This window comes from Chiloscyllium plagiosum, unplaced genomic scaffold (assembly GCF_037043375.1).
Source record: "Chiloscyllium plagiosum isolate Xiang-an unplaced genomic scaffold, Cpla_swu_hap1 HiC_scaffold_52, whole genome shotgun sequence".
NCBI lineage: Eukaryota > Metazoa > Chordata > Chondrichthyes > Orectolobiformes > Hemiscylliidae > Chiloscyllium > Chiloscyllium plagiosum.
The window spans coordinates 11,501,368-11,522,753 of NW_028270190.1; positions in this window are offsets into that span (position 1 = coordinate 11,501,368).

Sequence of the window (21,386 nt, forward strand, 5' to 3'; positions counted from 1 at the left end):
TCGCCAAAGAAATTATTTAAAGTAAACATTTCAAAGGTTATTCTTTAAATCAAACAGAGAACGTTCACAAATAACTATTGACAACTTCTTTTTCTGAAACTTAACTTTTACCTCCCTCTCTACAATGCTGGTCCAATAAAAATCCCAATTAATATGTATTTAAAAAGCACGCTTTAAGATCACACTCATCTTTGCCGAGTGTCTAATGTCGGTATTCCAGTGTAGAATCTCTCTCCAGGACGGTTTAGATGTTTTTTTTTTGTTTCCGTGAATACTCCTTCTCCAGACAGGTATTGGTCAGAGAGCTCTGACGAGCAGCCGACAACAGTTGGTTTTTTGGCAGTTATCTTTGCTGCTCTGTCTAACTGTTCAAAATGTCTGATATTTATACCCCAAAACATCGGATTGCTTCATTGGTTTAAATGTCATCAAAACACTAAGTTCAATTTCATATCTTGGGGCATAATTTAAACTGATTGGCCGAATTTGAAATTTGTTTTTGTCTCATGGCAACTGAGCTACGGCTATCATTTCGACCAAATGTTCCATTTGTTACTTTGTTTAGATCACTTTGTTCTGTGTCAGGTAGTTTTGCTCACTTTTCAGGTCTCTTCAATGTGCATTTCACCTCTACATCTTCTGATTAGGAGACCGGATTTTGGTTAAGACAAAAGGTTCAAAGGATAAGATGAATCTGTTCCAGCCGTTGCCAAATTGAAAGGGATCGTTGCAGCTTTCACACAAAAAAGCCATTCATGAGGAATACATTATGTCACAGGGCTGTGTAGGAAGCTGCCCATTGAAGCTGCAGTGGTCCGTTTCTGTTGGCAGCATTGGATTGGAGGGAGCTGCGGTTACATCCTGCAGTTTTACCCTAGTTCACGTCGTGCAGAACAGGGGGACCCTAGAGCTATTGAAGGTGTTTGTATCCAATCACTTCACAGGTATTTGTCAAATAAAAGTCAGTACCTAGTTAGTGTAATCGAATTACCTGAAATAACTGAAGCTCAGTTCCTTGGTGATTTAGAACCACTAAACGTCCAGTTGTTTGATGAATACTGACCAATTGAGAAATAGAGACAAGCGTGAACATGTCATGTAAAATCGCTTAAAGCACGATGACAGCGGGGATCTGAAGGGCCGTTGGACAGCTGGAGATCTCAGACTCTTGTCCTTAACTTTCCGAATTGCATCACCGAGAATGCCAGAAGCCTGATGAGCCGCAAAGACCCAGAAGAAAGTAAAACATTGCAGGGTTGAAGTTGCCCAGCCATTTCACGGTCACCGTCCTTGGTACACCAGCAAGAGAATTGGTAGCAGTGGAATTCAAACCCGTGACTCGGTACAAAATCAATTTTAAATCTAACGTCTTTGACCATTCAACTACGTGAAGCGACACAGCAAACGTGGTTCAACGTCGAAGCTCCTGGCAAAGCCCAGCAGGTCTGGCAACATGAGCGAATCAGAGTTAAGGATTTGGATCGAGTAACTCTTCCTCAGGACGGTGTCATATTTGGAACTATTTCACTGTCGTTCTACGAATATGGTTTCAAATTCCATGGTGGGTTGCTACAGAAAACTGATAGGAAATCATCAATCATGGATGACGAGTATTTTCAGTGCGGGATAAGACTTATGCCTCTGTTTGGTGCTAATTACAATTAGAACTGAATTATGTTCATTGGGATTACTCTGTTGCTGCTAAAAGGGTACAGCTCATTTATGAATCAAATGCATCAGATTTTTATTGTACATGCAGTGGTTTGACGGTCTTTAATTCTGGAAATCATATTACTTCATTTTGAAGAGCTTTTGTTACGTTTTGTCTTCTGCGTCCTCACCTTCAAATATTGTGACTGTAACTTACAGAATAAAAACAGGTTAACTGGCATTATCTTTTCTATATCTTCATACATGATCTCTGCTGAATAAGAATTTCATATGGTGAGAGGAGGACGTTTGAAATAAAAACGCAATATGTTGGAAATGCTTAATGGTGTGGTAGAGAGAGAAATAGAGTTGCCGTTCATGCTTGCAATTAAGTCAGTGTAAAGTATAAAGTGGTCACCCAGTCTGTTTTTTCTTTCCATTGCAGAGGACACTGCATTATGAGCAGCGTGTGCAGTAGCTAAAGGGTAAAGAAAGCTGTCAATCATCTGCAAAGACTATTGAAAGTCTCGGACAGTGAAGGGGGTTGAGAAAAATAGGAATACTTGCACCTTCCACATCAATATGTAAACATGCTGAGGAACAGACTGGTATTGAGATCTTAAAACCATTCAAATGAAGTACCAGGATTTCAGCACACCTGTTCAAATAACACAGGAGATCAATTCCACCTTAAAGGCACCTCTCATCATATTAAGAACAGCAATTAAGTTTGTTACATAAAAGTTAAAAAACAAAAGAAAGCTAGAAACATGAATGCTTGAATCTTAAAATAGCAAGCAAAACATTGCTCTATGCGAGCACAATTCAGCAAATCAATGCTAGAGGGATTGCACCTCTACCTCAAATCTTTACATTTTCCATATCCAATAATTCCAGTTCTTTTCTCTGAACTTTCAGATTTTGCGACATGAATACTTGCAAATCTAAAAGTTTGGACATGCTCAACAATTCAATGTCCCATAAATTTCTACACAAAGACACCAAGTCAGGAAGTTACAGGAGTAAGGACAAACATTGCATTCTAAAGTATTGTGCTTTCCTTGAATTTGACTGTTGTCTAAGTGTCTTCCAAAACTGCACAAATTGTTTCCATCTCCTGAGTCTCAGAGCGAAAACATATGTTCGATTATCCTGAAACAAACGTGGGCGTCAGTGTTTTCACACCCTGTCCTAAATATGAAATATAAAAATAATCCACCATTAAAACTCTCTTGACATATGCGAATATGATGATATTCCCAAAATGTCTGTAAAACCTGCCTAGCCGTTTTTACAAACGCTGCATAATTGTAATCAAACCCCATGGGCCAGTATTTCAAAATCCAAGTTCTAAAAATGAACAACAGTATAAAGACGATTGTAATTTGTCTGATATGCGTGAGGGTGTATAGATTGTCAACGGACAATCATAACTAATATAACCTGTAATTGACATCACGAAGAGATGTTTTATGTCAAGTGTCCGTTTTCTTACGTGTGTTGAAAATATACAAGAATACATGCAAATCAAGCTTCTACTACATTGGTAGTTAACGAACATAGAAATATTTTAAATTGCGAACATGTGCATATAATTTCATCAAAGTTGTTTTGTATGAAAGATACAAAAATCAACCTCATGATCTGCTTACAGACGTTCATTAAGGTGTCACCTCGAGCGATGAAAATAGATATTTGAAACCAAAAAAAAAATACACAAGTGTCCGTAGATTAGCATCTAGGCGAGAGTGGTGCTGGAAAAGCACAGCTGGACAGGCAGCATCCGAGGAGCATGAAAATCGACGTTTCGAGCAAAAGCCCTTAATCAGGAATAGAGGCAGGAAGCCTCCAGGGTGGAGAGATAACAGAGATAATAATCTAATAGAGATTACTTCGTTCAGATGTGACAGTAAAGTTTATCTCCCATCGTATTGAACATGTCACCTCTGCTCAATTTGGTTCCAGTCAGTATTACAGCGAAAACGCCATCAATAATGGTTCCCTGCTTCTGTCTTATCCAGTCCCGCCAGGACATGACTCCATGAGTCATGTCCGACCATAGACACTCTACTCTCCGGCGGTAAAAACAAGGACTGCAGTTGCTGGAAACCAGAGTCCAGATTAGAGTGGTGCAGGAAAAGCTCAGTAAGTCAGGCTGCATCCGTGGAGCAGGAAGGTCGACGTTTCGGGCAAAAGCTCTTTATTAGGAATATTCCTGATGAAGGGCTTTTGCCCGAAACGTCGTATTTCCTGCTCCTCGAAGGCGGGTTGACCTGCTGTGCTTTTCCAGTATCACTCTGATATAAACTCTGGTTTCCAGCATCTGCAATCCTCATTTTGCATCTATTAGATGTCTGATGAGTACGGTGAAATTGTCAGTTAATTTGTCGCTTGTGGTATAACCCAGATGCTAATGATAGAGATCCATTTACAAGCAATATCGTTTTTATCACTAGTGAACATTGTGTTCAAATGTCTTGGCTGTAATTTGGACAAATAGATTAGCTGTGGAATATAATGGCTAGTTCATGTTAAATGACTCTACTTTAGAGGTTTAAGCATTTGAACAAACATGGATATTTCACGCCATTTTAAAACTGAGCTCTCAACTTACAGTGGAGCCCAGCGTTTAAAAATGGATGGATGCAAGAACTCAAAATGCTACTTCAACGAGAATATGTGTTGAAAAACTGAAAGTGGACCAGATGTATAAGTAACATTTGCAATGCTGACATCGAGAATTGTTATGAAAAATAATATCATAGTATGAGATTGCTGGAGATTATACAAAATTCAATAATACCATTTCTCCATTTCTGGCTTATTGAATAGCTAATTTTTCTGGACCCGGAGTCTCTGTGGCTTGTTTACCGCTCGAGTGTGTCTCAAAATCAAAGCATTTCAGCAGCGAAATCAAAATGAATGGGAGGCAAAACATTAACTAAACGAATCATATGCAACCATGCAATGATACGCAAAATATTACTTTTATATCACAGCGACAGGGTACTTCATTCTACCCATGACAACATGGACATGATTCCCATAAATCAAGCTGCTGATTTCTCAGTGCAAGATTTTAAATTCAGTTTCTGAAAACTTTAGCCACAAATCGATTAAAGGCGAAAGCATCAAACAAGTAGAAGTGTCAGTGGCTGCAAAAATGTAAATCATTGAGAAGATTATACATAGCTATGATTGTCAGTAAACCGCTTAGGAAACAAATCTCAGACATGCGATTTAATACCACAGCTGAGTATGATGAAAAGTTCTAACGTTGTCTGAGACAACAAGTAGGAAATGATGCATTTAACAAAACACAGTGTCAGAAGCACAACTAGGTTGGCTATAATAGAGAGAGAAATTGTTAACTATAAACAAAAATACTTCTTTGTCTCATAAAGAAATCAAACGTAAAGAATTGCTTGTAAAGTTTAGAATTTAAGCATCTCCTCCTGGGGGCATTATTGTTTTTCTTCTGGGTGTAGTATAGTCATGAGAGTTAAAGTAAACTCAATAAATAGGACAATAATGTAAAAACAAATCTTGTGATCTCCTATATAACAGAGAAAATTGATGTTCACATGGAAAGCAAAATAAAAATACCACTTCAGGAAAGTTAATCAACTAAAATCTTCGAAGCTGCAGTGCACTATATGAATTGGCTGGTGATGGAAGCGTCTTCACAGAAAGAAACAGATTATCTGTGTTGGACTGCACTGTCTAGAAAAATGACCAATTCTACGCCATGTTGAATATTTCAAAATAATAAAGTTGTGACAGTCGTGCCATTGAATCGGACAACTTTCTGTTTCGAAGTGAAACAATTTGATTTTAAACCTGAAATATTCTGAATGTGAAAATGAATCAATCCAACTATGAATCTGAAGTATGGTTAATGTGAACCTCAGCTGAAACTGTGTTGCTGGAATAGCGCAGCAGATCAGGCAGCATCCAAGGATCAGGAGAATCGACATTTCGGGCATGAGCCCTTCTTCAGGATGCCCGAAACGTCGATTCTCCTGCTTCTTGGATGCTGCCTGACCTGCTGCGCTTTTCCAGCAACACATTTTCAGCTCTGACCTCCAGCATCTGCAGTCCTCACTTTCTTCCCTAATGTGAACCTCACCCAGTTTCAGTCAGAATCATTCTGAAATAGAAGTTGGATCACTTCTAGAAAGAATCATATTCATCCACATCTCGATTCTGATAGAGTCTGAATATAAATGAAAATCATTTTCAATATTAAAATAAATCTATTTAAATCTTAATCGGAACTTTTCTCATTGTGAAAATTAACCAAAATCAACCTGATTGTGAATCGGCATCAATTTCAGTGCTGCAGAATCATACTGAATTGCGATATTGATCAATCTTGAAGGGAATATTCATACTTCTGAATTAGAACTTGTTTTAATTTTATACATTGATTAATCACAATATTCGGCTGCAAACTAATTACTCTCAGTTTGAGTTTAAAACATAATGAATATAAATTTATATCAATGGAAGTTTGAATAATTTAAAATGCGAATCAGAATCATTCTTTAAAAAGTCTGAACTCATTACTGTATAATTCATAATCATTCGAATGCAGCTGAATCAAGCTGAAATTAAACCTGATCTGGAACTGAATCTGTCTTAATGTGAATCATTCTGAATGTGAAACTTAATTGATGGGAATCTCGTTACTTTTGAATCATTTTGATTATGAAATTGATTCCATCTGAATGAGAACAGCAATCGTTCTCAATGATAATCAATCTTCTTGTGAATCTTAATTCCTTGAACTGAAATGGTCAATCATAATTTGAAAATGAAACGAGCTGCACAGGTGTCTGAAGCAGGTTAAAGTGAATTTGAATAATTTCAAACGTGTATTTGCATCAGTCTCAAACTCAGTCGTTCTGGAGGTGTATTCGAGCAATAATAATCTGAATAACTTGCACTCTAAGTGCGAATTTGAAGCACGATTCTCTATAATAGTATCAGTATTGAACTGAAGGTTGAATCATTATGGTTTTATTTCGTTTTGATGAAGAGCTATTTTGTTTTAAAGCTAGGTGCGATACTTTCTGAATGAGGAATGCGACCAATCAAAAATAAGATTCGTTCCTATATATCTAACAACAGCAGCTGCACTATTGTGCGAAGAATACATAATAAAACAATAGCAAATTTGTCCAAGGTACGGCAAGGTGATCTTTGTTGGTAGTTAAAAATAAAGTGTGGATTGAGTTCATGATGTTGGCACAGATAGCACTGAGTATGATTTCATCGGTTGTTTGACAGACAGTTCCTGAGCAGCACGATCTAATCGTAAGCAGAAAATTGACACCAGGAAATAAGTCTATAGCAGTTAACATTATAAATAAGAAAAAGTGAGCGAGAGAGAGAGAGGACAGCAGTAATGAGCCCTTGACGAATATGATCAGTTAACTCACAGAAAATGTGTAAAATAATAAAAAGAATTTCGTTACACCGTGAGAACAGACTGAGACTTCAGTTTCAAAAACAGAGTCAATGCAAGCAGACTGTACTTACACTCAAGAAAAGAATTGCCAACTCAATCTGCATTGCATTACCAAACCTCAATGAAATTGATTTTAAACATGGTGACACTATTCTAGTTCATTCTAAACAATAGTGTCCATAGCGGTGCCTAAAGTTTGCATGGGGCGATGTCAGCAGGAAACAGAGGGGACAAAGCATGGTGTTCTCTTTCGATAGTGGATTCAGGTGGGATGTCACAAAAATAAATCTATGGGTTCAGTGACCCAGATTAACACATTTGCGATTGGTAATTTATCAATAGATATGTAATAAAATCTTCTGCTATATACTTCGGATTCAGCAGAAATTTATGAAACCAAAATGTGAATCTGTTAGCTCAATACCTTCTGGCCATAATCGACAAGGCTTTATAATAACTGGTTTGAAGAACTCGAGTTTCTAGGAATCAGTCACGATCTCAGTCCGAGGTATGCTGAAAATAGGCTCTCGCATTAATACTCTCTTTGGTGCTTTCAGTACACTCCCAAAAATCAATTTTGCATAAAACTATACTTCAGCAGGCCGTGTCACGTAGTTTCCTATCAGCTGAAAATACTGTCGCGGACTAAACCAGTAAACTTTCCAATTTTCTTCAAGTGCCGTTTGTCACGTCCAATTAACTCTTCTTAATTCATTCTTAATTAGCTGGTTTGAAGATATCATTGTAATCTTGTCCCTACACAAGGTAAATAATGGTCTTGTACTTTGACACTCGCATCGTGTTGAAAACAATTTTCTTCCATTCAGGCAGACGGGTAAGAGGGAATCGTTTCAGTTATGGCTCAATAGTCCCGTCCTGAGGTCCTAAACAGCTGCTTCTTCTCTATTTCATGCTCTTGTGGGCAAATGCTCCACAGGTGTCAGTGAAGTTGCATTTTATTAGAGAGGTTTTTAGGGTATACTTTCAGGTTTTCTTCTGAACTCATATGACCGCTTAGAATTTGGAAACTCGGAATGGAACATTTGTTTGAAAGTCTCGTGTCAGCACGCAGATGATGTGACTTGCCCCGCACAACCAGTGGTAAGTGACTCGTGCCTCAATACTGGTGATATATTTGCCCTGTTGATAAATCTCTTGAGATTTGACGTGTCTTCAGTCCGTGCTTCAAATTCAGGAGGGTGGGTATCTCGGCTGTTGTGTCGAGAAGAAGCTTGGTTTGTGATTTATACTCCTGAACTTTGAGCGCTTTATTCCTCAGGCATCTGTTGCTTGGACTGGTGCATTGAAATCAATGCTGCGTTTTACCTTTTCAGTACTTCATTGGAAATTACATATGCGACAGATGCCTACATGCTTTTCAGTTGTTTGATGCTTTTTTGACCGCATGGCAGTGTGGCCGTCTGCTGAGAGGGCGATAGTTCGTGTGCTATGGGATTGTGTCAATGAACAGATACATTCTGCAGGAACATAAAAAGAATGAAGTCAAGTAATATGCGGGTGATTTGGAGATAAGTATGTGCAGGTGATGTGGTGAGTTGGCAATGTTGAGTCAGAAAATATGTGTGAATAATACCAGGAATTGGTAGCAGTAATTGGGGAAGGGTTAGCATGTTGAAAGGTGAGTGAAAATAGACAAAGTGGATAATCTAATATATTAATAAGCAGAATTTATACTGGCTAATGCAAAAACATGAGATTTGTGAATTACAAAATGCAGGTCATGAAACTGCAGAAAAAATAATGCAGCAGCGTGGCTCAGTTGTCAAAGCTGGGGAATTACCTTTCTATTCTCTGTAGAGCCGTGGATTTGAATTGCACTGATCCAGATTTTCCTGGTATTTTGCAATTGTGGATTATCGTTTTTCAAATTCTACTTTGCATGAACAAGTTCACGACATTTGCTGCTGTGTTGTGGAAACACATTGACGCATTATTCAATGAGATGATCTAAATTTGAAAAAAATAACGTTTGTAGTTTCAACAAGGAAGATTTGGATCTAGCCTTAATTCCACTTTCCTGTCCGAGCTTTTTAACGTTTCACTATTTTAGCACGTGTCAAATTCAGTACTGTCAATGCTGTCGGAGGAAGAGTTCAAAATCTTAACCAAATAGTAATGTTTTGCATATTCCTTTTTGCCCTGGGGATGAGCTGCCTTCTTGTAGTCTGTGATGCTTGTTGTGCAGATATGGCTCTGAATGTCATGACAGATGACCCATGGGTACTACATGTTGTTCAAAGGAAGCATCGAATGTAGAAGCAATCTATCTGTGGCGAACTTCACGAAACATTGGTTCAGCACAATCTGTTGCATTGTATCCAACGCCAATCATCACTCAGATCGTTATCACTGATAAAACCAGACAAACTAGATCATGTGAGTCGAAGGCATACGTAATGGTCTTAGAGCAGTGCTAATTGCAACAATTGGGCAGACATTTGCCAGATGGACGATAATACAGAAAACATGTGGGGTTTGGGAATGTTGTATTATGGAGGGACCTAAGTCTCCTTGCAAGTTAGCAAGCATGTGCAGCGAGCGATGAGGGACACTAATGCGAGCGGGTATTGCAAGAATAGTAAAGCAGTGAGCCAGGGAAATTTCCAAAAAAGCATAAATGTCATTTCTAAGACAGCAACTGAACAGCTAGTTTGTCAACTCATTACTTCAAGTTTGAATGGAGACAGTTCAAAAATAAGAAAAATTTACTGGCATGGTTCATCGCATTGAAGTACGAAGTTAGAGATTACAGCGAGGTAGATGATTGCTTCTCATTACTGTTAGAGGAATAAGACGTAATGTTACTTACAGGGTGCGTTCTAGGTAGATGAAATTAAAATGATTAATAGTCTCAGATAATTCAAAAAGGCTGACAGTTGCAGTTCAGCAATTAGGTGGCGCTTACTAAGAAAGATGTGAGGAACAATTTCTGTTGTCACATTGTCATTTGGCTTTCGTATTCTCTTGTCTCCACTGCAAAAGGAAACAAAGTTGAGATGAAAGTATGGAAAACAATGGAGGATTTCGAGCTGCTATAAGGACTGAATTGATATCTTTGTCAAAAGGCTGAATAATCTGAAAATTATGTTCTCAATGCTCGACTAATACCATGCTCTGAATGGCTTACAGCGGTTTTCTCAAGGCAAGATGCATTTGAATGATCCCCTTCTTTATTGAAGAGACATGACCATTTGCAACTATTTAGTCCGCTTGGGTTTTCCACGTTTAAAGGAGACTTGAGTTTTACATACAACACATTTATAGTCTTTGTCAATATTTGTTTTAAACCATAAGATTTTGGTTGCCATGTCTACTGTAAATCATCGAATCCTACACAAATCAACCTATGGTATATGTAGCACCCAAATTACGCTACATGCACACTCGTTCAACTGTCAAGCATTGTGCCCATAACATTGAATATAATATTCTGAAAATTATCAGTCCACAATAATATTAGCAGTGCTGGTCTACCGTCCATTGCATTGAATATGCCTGGCTGCTCTGATTCAATTCCTTCCGCATAAATATACCCCCAAAATTTGAAGTGACTACAAGTAATTTCGCTTCAGTGAGAGTGACATGATTTGGAACTATCCTTGCATAAACCTCACTCGTAGTGAATGGAAGCCCGCAAATTGGAATACACGCAAGTAATTATTAACTGTGAAATACTGGACAGGTTTACATTTATTTTATTCGAAGAAACTAGAGACGGATGTGCAAAGAATGATGGTAATGAATGCATTCTGTTCTTACAGAAAGCAACTGAGCTTCACTGCATCTGTTCCCAGTAAACTGGTGTTGTTATCTTAGGGTGTAATGGCAAAATATGGAGACAGATTGATTTAATGTATCGAGATGGATGCGTTTACGACAAATCCAGAAGAAGAGAAATAGGCATTTCAAAGGTGAGAGCGTTTTGATATACAGTTGTATTTTTGGTGTTCTCCTCAGTATTAAAGTGATTGCTGAGTTTTCTTCCATTCACAGTTTGTAGTATGTTGAACTTTTTGCAACAATCACTGCGTGATGCTCTAATCCCTCCTCTGATTTTAATGAAACAACGCACAATTTTATCCTCGCTCTGAATTGTGATTTTCTGGGCACAGCCATCTTCGGTATAATGCCAATCTACCGAATGATAAATTTCTTTTTTTCCGTTCACAATAATGTCAGGCAATTAACTTTCTAGCAGCACAAGGTGAGCTTATATTTACTTTTCAATTGCACGAAAAGAAAAATGGACAGGAATGTTGAAATATAAATGACTGTACACGACTCCAAAACTGTTGACTGGTTATTCGATTACTTTTACGAGCGAATTCCAGGCTATTAACTTCATCTTCAGACTTCTTTACTCACTCCAAAGATACAGCTCAATTGGTATCATACTATCGCTTTTTATCAAGTCATTGCTAATTAAAGAATAACGTATTGGTTTTCAACATAGTATCTCCTCTTGCATGGTTGAGAGCGTAGTTTGTTGTAAATCATGCCTGTCGTCCCATTGACACATCCAAGTATGTGTGATATATATTTCCGGTTTAACTTGACGTCAGAGTCCACAAACAGAACTGTGTATAAACACAGCATTTTTAAAACAGGAAATATTAAATTACAATTCATTTCAGGCAGACAGTCAAGAATAGAGAGAGAGAAAGAGACTTTAAAGACTCTGAATCTAACCATGGCAAGATTAATGAACAACTAAACACACACACACACACACATATGCACGCACTCACACATGCACACGCACACACACTGGAAATGTGCATATGCAGCCATAGAGACATGAAGAAGTACAGCACCCTTCGGAAACGTACCCTTCGGTTCAACCCGTCCATGCTGACCATGTATTCCAACCCAATCCAGTCCCACCTGCCAGCACCTGGCCCATTTCGTCTTCTGTTCTGGTTATAAACTCCATTTTATTCGTCTGGCTCCAACCCATCCGTCGTCAATATCTGAGGCTGCAGCAGACGTATCACAAATGTGGCGACCCATTTGGTCATGTGTTGATTCCCATACCCTGCCCATTCCTAATTGCATCCCATCTGCTGTTTGAACCTTGAGCTGTAAAAGTCAGCTTGATGATGTTAATAATTCGCTACTGACTCTCCCAGCTTTCAAACTGCTGATGCAAATCTGAGTCAATACTCCATGGCCTTTATCCGAACTCACACCAATATCCCATCCACCTGTCATTCTTGTGGGCACTGATCGATATTATTATTGGGTCTGGCCATGCCTTTATTTTAAAAGATTACCCAAACCCTTGGCAGTCGCTCATATTTTAAACGTGTTCCTCCACACATAGGCAGACACACGCAGTAATGTAGTGAATGCACAGCAGCAGTATACCGGCAATGGATTGGAATGTTTCCATACTGGCAAGATAGTCCAGTTACTGAACAATATGCAAGCGTAGTCTGCAAAACCCTTCATGTCGGGCTTCCATTCTTTCCCAGATTATGGTGTCTGTGCTGGTTCTCTGATGCAGATTCAGGATTTGATGTAATAAAACAATGCAACTTTACTGGCAATATCTTTATTCAATGTTCTCATTCTTGTGATTGGACCCTGTAATGTCTCACTCCATCAGTTAATTCCACACCACTGTTTCGTGCACGTTTCCACAACATGGTCTCAGTTAATTAATTGTCTGTTTCTGTCTTCAAAGTAATTTTTCTGTCTGTCTGTATCTTTCCCTGGCCTTGAATTTGGCTCCTGCGTGTATCGAGTGCGGTCATTGTGAAGCTCAGAAACATGAAATGGTGTATGTCGGGCTGTTGTTCAATTCCCATTGTGTCCTGTGTTGTGCTCCATGTTGGACAGGGGCTGGGTTTGAGCAGCTTTGACTCACGTCTTTGATGCTTGGTCTGTGCCTGTCCACTGAATGCATGTGTTTGTCCCTCAGAAGCTGATCATGGAGTCAGTATCACGAGAAAACACCGCGAGTATTATTGTAAAGGAACAGGTATCTAACCTATACCTGAAGGGCTTCGGACTGACTCCTATTATTGAAAAGTTAATGGAGATGCTGGGGATGTTTTGCTGGAGGTTGTGCTGTGAACAGACATTCAAGGAATGTTGAGTATTTGGTGACTGCACTCTGGATGGAGCATGGGGACAGTAGTTACAGCCTCTGGGTCTGCATCATGAACAACAAATGAAGCAAAGGCTGCAGAGAGGGGAATCCCTGAAATCATGGAGTGATTGTGTGTCGTGAAACCGATCTGCTGTATTCACCTCGGGGTTTCCAAGAACACCTTCCCAAGCTACATTTAACCGACGAGCAGAGTGGCAGGAGTCCCTCATTGAAAATTAATGTTGTTAATACCTCGCAAATGACTGTCCCAGCTTCAAAGCTGCTACGGCAAATCTGACTCGATACTCCATGGCTTTTATCCCATCAGCTGGACACAGACTAGTGTCACCTTATACAACACGATCGGCAGCTTCACACCGGGGTGCGGATGCTACAGCCAGTGACTGTAATGGGGTTACTTTCAATCAGCTTCTATGATCTGCGGCTTCGGAGGCAGGAGTGCATGGCATATCCATCATCTCCCAGTCCTTCAAAATCTCTGTCACCGTTCGGTGACGGAGGACATATATGGTGGATGAGATGAATACAATGTTTTCTCACTTAGCAGGGAGCTGCCGGCTGTATCCTTATTTTCCTGGTAAAGTGAGATTCCTGATGGTGTATATGGGTCTGCTTGGTCACCATAACAAGGAGGAGAGGTAGAGGAAATAAAAGAACTCACATTCTATTAATTTTACAGAGTGAGGCGAACGTCGTCATCCTTTCCCAGAAGAAGCCGCATATAGTTTGTACCATTCTTCAATTCCCCTGCAACAGGCTCGATGGGCTGAATGGTCTCCTGTCATTCCAGTGCACCAAACTCCAGCCACTTTGAGACTGCTTCCAGTTTCTGTGTTACAGATCTGAGGAGGCGATATGGAGTGTTCATGTTGCTGTGCAAGGTATAGTGGTCCTGCATGGCCTATTCTGGGTTCAGTGTTATAGCTGGAGGGGCTAATTGGCTTCCACCTGTAACTGCTTGTCAGGCTCCAGGGGCTGAATAGCCTCATCCTGTTCTGGTGTAAGAATGTCAAAAGCCTGAATATACGTTTGATATTCATGTATAACAGGCATGGAAAGCGGAATGGATTCCTCACTTGCTGTGAAATTGCCTTGTCTTGCTCCCTCCGTCCGGTGTTGGAAGTAAAAAAATAAGATCACCGTTCTATCTTGTAAACTCCAAAGGGTATTGGATCAACCTGGTCATCCTTTCCATATAAGTTAACAGCATTGTATCAAACAGTTGAGGGAACAATCTCTGAGTTTCTTCGAGTGTAAAAATATCCTTTCTTCAGTGAGGAGACTAAAGTTGTACACATTACACCAGATCTGATCTCACTAAGATCCCCGACTGCAGCAGCAGCACTTTAACAACCTGCTGTAAGGTTCCCACCCAGGGTAGAGCAGTTTCACCTCTCTGGAGGGATGCAGAGCATTGCTGAAAGATCGTTGTTCTTTTCTATTCCACCAGAAGAAGGAAATCTGGTGAAAATCTCACAACAAAACTTGAGAGGAAGAGGTAAGGTGTGATCAATAACCAAAGTGTGGACATAGGCTTTGCCTAAAAAAACACTAGCCTGAATCTACCATTAATCACCCCAGAGCTTACATCGCTCAGATTCCACTGAATCTGCTAAGGCGGAGGTTAGAAACAGCAAGGAGAAGCAAACATACTTATCAAAGTGAAAACAGCAACACAAATGTTGGGTATGTTATAAAACATGAAATTAAGTATGCAGGTTTGAGGTTACCACAGTAATAATGGACCAATTGAAGCTGCATCCAAACTGTGTTAACCCAAGTGAATGCTAATGCTGTAAAAATAAATTTCATGAGCGTGTATGAGATACTTTGCTTTAACATTATTTTGAGGACCGAGCTGGCGATCAGGCTGTTTTGGAGTTTGTGTTGTGTGATCAGAAGAGCTAATCGCATATCTTACTGTAAAGGAGCAATTGTAAGCCGTGAGCAGACTATACTGAATTTTTACATGATGTCTGAAAACAATTTTCTTTTGTTTTAATATTACATTTGTAAGGAGAAAGTGAGGTCTGCAGATGCTGGAGATCAGAGATGGAAATGTGTTGCTGGAAAAGCGCAGCAGGTCAGGCAGCATCTAGGGAACAGGAGAATCGACGTTTCGGGCATTAGCATTCGGGCATCAGGGCATTCCTGAAGAAGGACTAATGCCCGAAACGTCGATTCTCCTGTTCCCTAGATGCTGCCTGACCTGCTGCGCTTTTCCAGCTACACATTTCCATCTCTATTACATTTGTAAACCCGACTCATGTAAACCACGAAGGTAAGAGGAACAGGTTGGCTTCAGTGAGTTGAAAATTATATGAAAAAGATATGAAAAAAAGATATAAAAGGTGCGCCCACACCTCCCCCCTCACTTGTCTCCAAGGCCCCAAAGGAAACTTCCATATCCGCCACAGATTCACCTGCACCTCCACCCACATCATCTACTGCATCCGCTGCAGCCGGTGTGGCCTCCTCTATATTGGGGAGACAGGCCGCCTACTTGCGGAGCGATTCAGAGAGCACCTCTGGGCCACCCGGACGAACCAACCCAACCAACCTGTAGCACAGCATTTCAACTCCCCCTCCCACTCCACCGAGGATATGCAGGTCATTGGACTCATCCACCGCCAAACCACAACAACCCGACGGTCGGAGGAGGAGCGTCTTATCTTCCGACTGGGAACCCTCCAACCGCAGGGGATGAACTTGGACTTCACCAGTTTCTTCATCCCCCCTCTCCCCACCTTGTCTCAGCCGGATCCCTCCAGCCCGGCACCGCCTTCCTGACCTGCAGTCTTCTTCTTGACCTCTCCGCCTCCATCCTACTCCGACCTATCACCCTCACCTTGACCCCTTTCCACCTATCACATTTCCAACGCCCCTCCTCCAAGTCCCTCCTCCCTACCTTTTATCTTCTCCTGCTGAACACTCTCTGCTCATTCCTGAAGAAGGGCCTGTGCCCGAAACGTCGAATCTCCTGTTCCCTGGATGCTGCCTGACCTGCTGTGCTGTTCCAGCAATAAAGTTTCAACTTTGATCTCCAGCATCTGCAGACCTCACTTTCTCCATGAAAAAGATATAATGCAAGGTTGGCAATGTCTGCAATTTATTAAAAAATACTGTGAAGTGAAGAGTGTGCGCATATTTCTGAGGTACAAACAGCAAAAGGGAAAGGTGATGCAACGATGGTGATTAAAAGATATTAAAGTTTGAATTCGATCAAAGAAAGTGACTCAGAAAAGGCCAGATTTTTTGATAAACTGTGAATTCGCACACACTTTGGACCCGAATATAGGAGGACCAAGTCAATGATAAAGAAATCAAAAAGAGGACAAGAATGTAAACTAACAAGAAATAGAATAAAACCTGCTGAAAAAGCTTCTATCAATATTTGAAATAAAAATGAAAGCAAAGTCAAATATGGAACAGTGAATGAGTGGACAAAATAATTTGCTGTAGAGAACAAACAAATAAAAGAGAAACTAAAAAGTTGGGTTGTGTCTGTCTTCAAGCAGGAAGATTCTAAAAATCTCCCCAAAATTCCATGTGACCCAAACATTTGTGTAAACAAAGACTAAAATCATCCATATCAGTGACGAGGTAGTCTTTGGAAACATAGCTGGATTTACCATGACATGTCTCAAGGATTAGATGCACTTCACAACAGAATTTCTGAGGAAGTAGCAATAGATATATTGATTGCATTTAGGATCACTGTGTTATTTTCCTATAGATTCTGCAAGGGCAGGAATTCATTCTGGAGAACTGGAAGAAATGATACTAAATAAAACTAAATCAAAGTTTTTCAGGGTGGATATTTGCAAATGAAAGCGTAAAAGTGAATTCGACCTTCATTTAAAGGGAATAGGAGGATAGAAGTGAAGGCGTTCTGCGCAGGCTGCATAGATGTTGGTGAAGTTCGACCTGTGCTCTGTCCTATTTCAAAAAATGAAATGTAGGGTCAGAGGGAAGCGTAGAAAATTCACGCACGAGACTGACTAATACAGGAACATGGAGAAGTTGAAGCAGGCAAGACTTGGGGAAATCCCAAGATGTTTCACACGAACATCAGGTAGAACAGAATAACGAGGGAAGAGTCAGGCTCTATTAGCAACCAAGGGGGAAATCAATATGTGAAGCTGGAGAATATTGATTGATTGTTACCTTTGAACTTCGTATCTATTTCACTTGGGAGAAGGAGGATGAAAGTCCAGAATTCTAGAAGATGGACTGTGAAGCTCTCGAACATATTGATATACGAATCAAGTGTGATTGATGATTTTGGCTTGTGTAAAGTCCAGATGTGTTATATCTAAGAATGCTGTTGGAGACAAGAGAGTAAATGCTCTGACCCAAATGAGTAAGTCGAATTTGTCCGCAGGGGCGCTGTCAGAGGGCTAGAGAACAGCTAATGTGGTCCCACTTTCCAAGAAGTGTATTCGAGATCGACCAGCGTCCGATGGTGTACTACAGGGATGAGTGTGGTGTATCTTATATTTTGTGGTATTCATAAATGATGTAGGTGTGAATGTGGAGGGGGGCATTTATAAGTAAGATTACGTTTGACAGAAAGATTGGCCAGTTCGTTGGCAGTGAGGAGGAATGTTTTCATTTACTGAAGATATAAAACGAACGGTCAGGTGGGCAGATAAGTGGCAGGTGGACTGTAACCTTGATTAATATGAGCTAGTGCAATTTGGAAGAAGGTATTAGATAGTGGAATACACAATGAAGACAGTAACTGAGGAAGCTGAGAGGGTGTTTCTACGTAGATCCCTGTATGTGACTAAACAGGGTAATAAGAATGCACATGGGACTGTAGGCATGGCGTTTATTCATTGAGGCATACAAAATATGAGCTAAACAGGAATAGGGTGGAGGTTTGCTCGCTGAGCTGTGGGTTTGATATCCAGACGTTTCATTACCTGGCTAGGTTACATCATCAGTGGCGACCTCCAAGTGAAGCGATGGTGATGATGTTACCCAGCCAGGTAATGAAACGTCTGGATATCAAACCTACAGTTCAGCGAGCAAACATACACTCTAAATCTCAATATGAGCTACACACCTTCAAAAATCTTACTAAACAGGATTATATTTCCAATTTTTCTGATAGCAGTAAAGGGTGTCGGATTCTGAGTAGATAAGGAGGATGTTAAAGAAAAGCTCCAAAGTGGTTGAGACATTTGGAGTGAATGCGCTATTACATGGTAGGTGAAGAGCAGTGTTCGTAGATGAAAAATAGAATGGCAGCCGACCATTTTTGAAAAGTCATTGGTTGAAAAATGTTACACCCTGAAGGGACGTCTGCTCCTCTTCCTTTTTCTTCAATTCTGCGCAGACTTGCGATGTCCTTTGGGCAATGAGTTCTGAAGCAACAAGTCAATACCAGGAATGGGATTGACACTCTGACGAGTGTACGTAGAATCCATCAAGTAGTTAGTTGTAGCATTGAAAATGATCTGGATCTCCCTACAGACCAGTGACTGAAAGCAATATTGCAGGAGCAGAAATCTGTTAGAAAGATAAATGGTGCGATGACCTTCATTACTAAGAGATTTGAGAACGGGAGTAAGGATATCTTAGTGAAGCTGTACAGGCCGTTGGTCAGACACCATCTGGAACATTGGCAGCATTTTGTGCAGCTTTGGTCTCCTTTCCTAATAAAGGATAAAATCTGACATTGAGGGAGCGCAGCGAATGGCATGACTGGCTTACTGTGGGAAAAGTGAGGACTGCAGATGTTGGAGATCAGAGTCAAGATTAGATTGGTGCTGGAAAAGCACAGCAGGTCAGGTAGCATCCAAGAAGCAGGAAAATCAACGTTTCATCAAAACCCGTTCATCAGACTTTTGGATGCTGCCTGACCTGCTGTGCCTTTCCACCACGACTCTAATCGAGACTTGCTGTCGGAGCAGAGATTGGGTCGACTGGCCCTACATTCCATGGGGTGTAGGAAACTATGTGGAGATCATAGAAAAACACATAAAACCCGATAGCGTGAGGCAACTTGGCAGTAGGAACGATATTTCTCTCTGGCTGAGGCGTTTAAATCGAGGGGCCACAGTATCATGTACAGGTATGCAACTGTGCATTGAGATGAGAATAAACGACTGCACTTAGAGAGTTATGAACTTGGGGAATTCTCTACCACATAAGGCTGTGGAAGACAAGGCACTTCATATCAATAAAGATTACCAGACACTAAAGAGATCTGGAGTATGGTTTAAAAATAGAGTACCAGCCATTTTAATTGTAAAGGAAACTTGATTGACCAAACGGACGAATTCAGTTCCTATTTGATATTGTTGTGATGGATAATCACATCAAATGATGCGTACATTGCGTAGGTAAAGTGCTTTGAAGAGATATTGAAACTGGAATGGGCAAAGGCTGAATGTGAATAATGCCCTACTCCTTTCCCGATGTTTCTGTGCAGTCTGTGGGAAAGTTCTGCTAAAGTTTAGATGAGACTCCATACAGTATGGAACCTGGTCTTTTGGTCAAAAAGGTCCACACCGACCCTCTGAAGAGTAACACACGCAGACCCACTCCCCTACCTTATATTTATCCTTGACGAATACACCTCACACTGCGGGAAATTCAGCATGGCCAATTCACCTAATCTACACATCTTTGGATTGTGGGAGGAAACCGCAGCAGTGCTAACCACTGAGTCACCATGCAGCAAACGTTGTTCCCATCTGTCACATGATGGGAAGGAGGTCTTTACAGGGTCGAAAGGACTGTGTTTTCCATTCACTTTTCCGACACCAAGGATGTGCCAATGTTGGTTCCGGTTTCATCCTTTAAGACCTCAGAGCAGCTTGATGCAATTGATGCCTTGCTTGACAGTTGAAGAGACAGTTGAAGAATTTATCATATGTCTATGCGTCTGGAGTCTTTGTTAGGCCAAACCAGAAAGACTTGCTTCCTGAAAGTACATGGGTGAAAAAGCAAATTGTGCTTAGATTCGACATTTGCTTCAGGGTCACTATTACTGACAGCAGATTTTAGATCTCGATGTTTTATTAATTGTTGTTCACTTCCATCAGCTGCCAGAGCATCAGCCTTGCCTGTATTGGTAAGTCAGTAATATTTCCACAATAGCACCATCTCCACATGGGGACCTATTAGAAACCACACTGAACAGGGTATTTCTGTGCTGCTTGACAGTTCTGTCAAAAAGTACTTACACCAACTTGACTATCGTAATGGGACTGAGGTGTGGCAATTTTTTGGATTGTAATTATTCTTCTCCTAGGGGACTAGACACTTTTGAGTGATTTACCACATTGCCAGGTCGATATCAGAGTTGGAGCTGGAATGAAGCAGCTTCCCCATGGACATTGCTGGTTATGCAGCACAATTCTTCAGTTCAATTGCAAGAATGGTGTCAAGGCCTATGGCCTCTCTTGTGGTCTACTGTATCCAACTGCTTCTTCATGTCACATGCAATAGATCGAATTCGTTGAAGACTGGCATCTGTGATTCTGTGGGCGACAAGATGAGGATGAAATAGATCATCCAATCAACACTTCCAGCTGAGGATTGTATGTATATGACATCCTGGTTTTTTACACTAATGTACAGTACTCTTCCATTATTTAGGATGGTGATATTTGTGTAGAGCTCTCCTTCAGTAAGTTACTTCGTAGTCCATCACCATTTATGACTGGATGTAGCAGGACTGCAGAGCATTGATCATGTCTGCTGTTCTTGCCATCATTTCGCCCGCTCTCTCAGATGCTCCTTCCGCTGTTTGGAATGTAAGCAGACAATTGCGGTTGGTTGAACGGCTTGTCATTTGTTTTATGTACATATGATTCTGACCCTGATAAATTCACCTGCACTGGTCACTGAACCATAGATTGACTTGTTGGTAATGGTAGACCGAGGGATTATCCTGGACCAAAATTACACATCCTATTTGAATATGATTCTGCTTCTGCTGTTGCAGTGGTCTTCATTACTTCATCAACTGTAGGACGTCTATTTTGAAAGTAAGATAAGTTTCATCTTTGAAGAGAGTTCTTGACCTCGAAATGAATTGACGACAACAAAGAATTGGTGATGAAAGTCGAGTTATTGAGTCATAGCCTCTTAGATTCACACAATATGCAA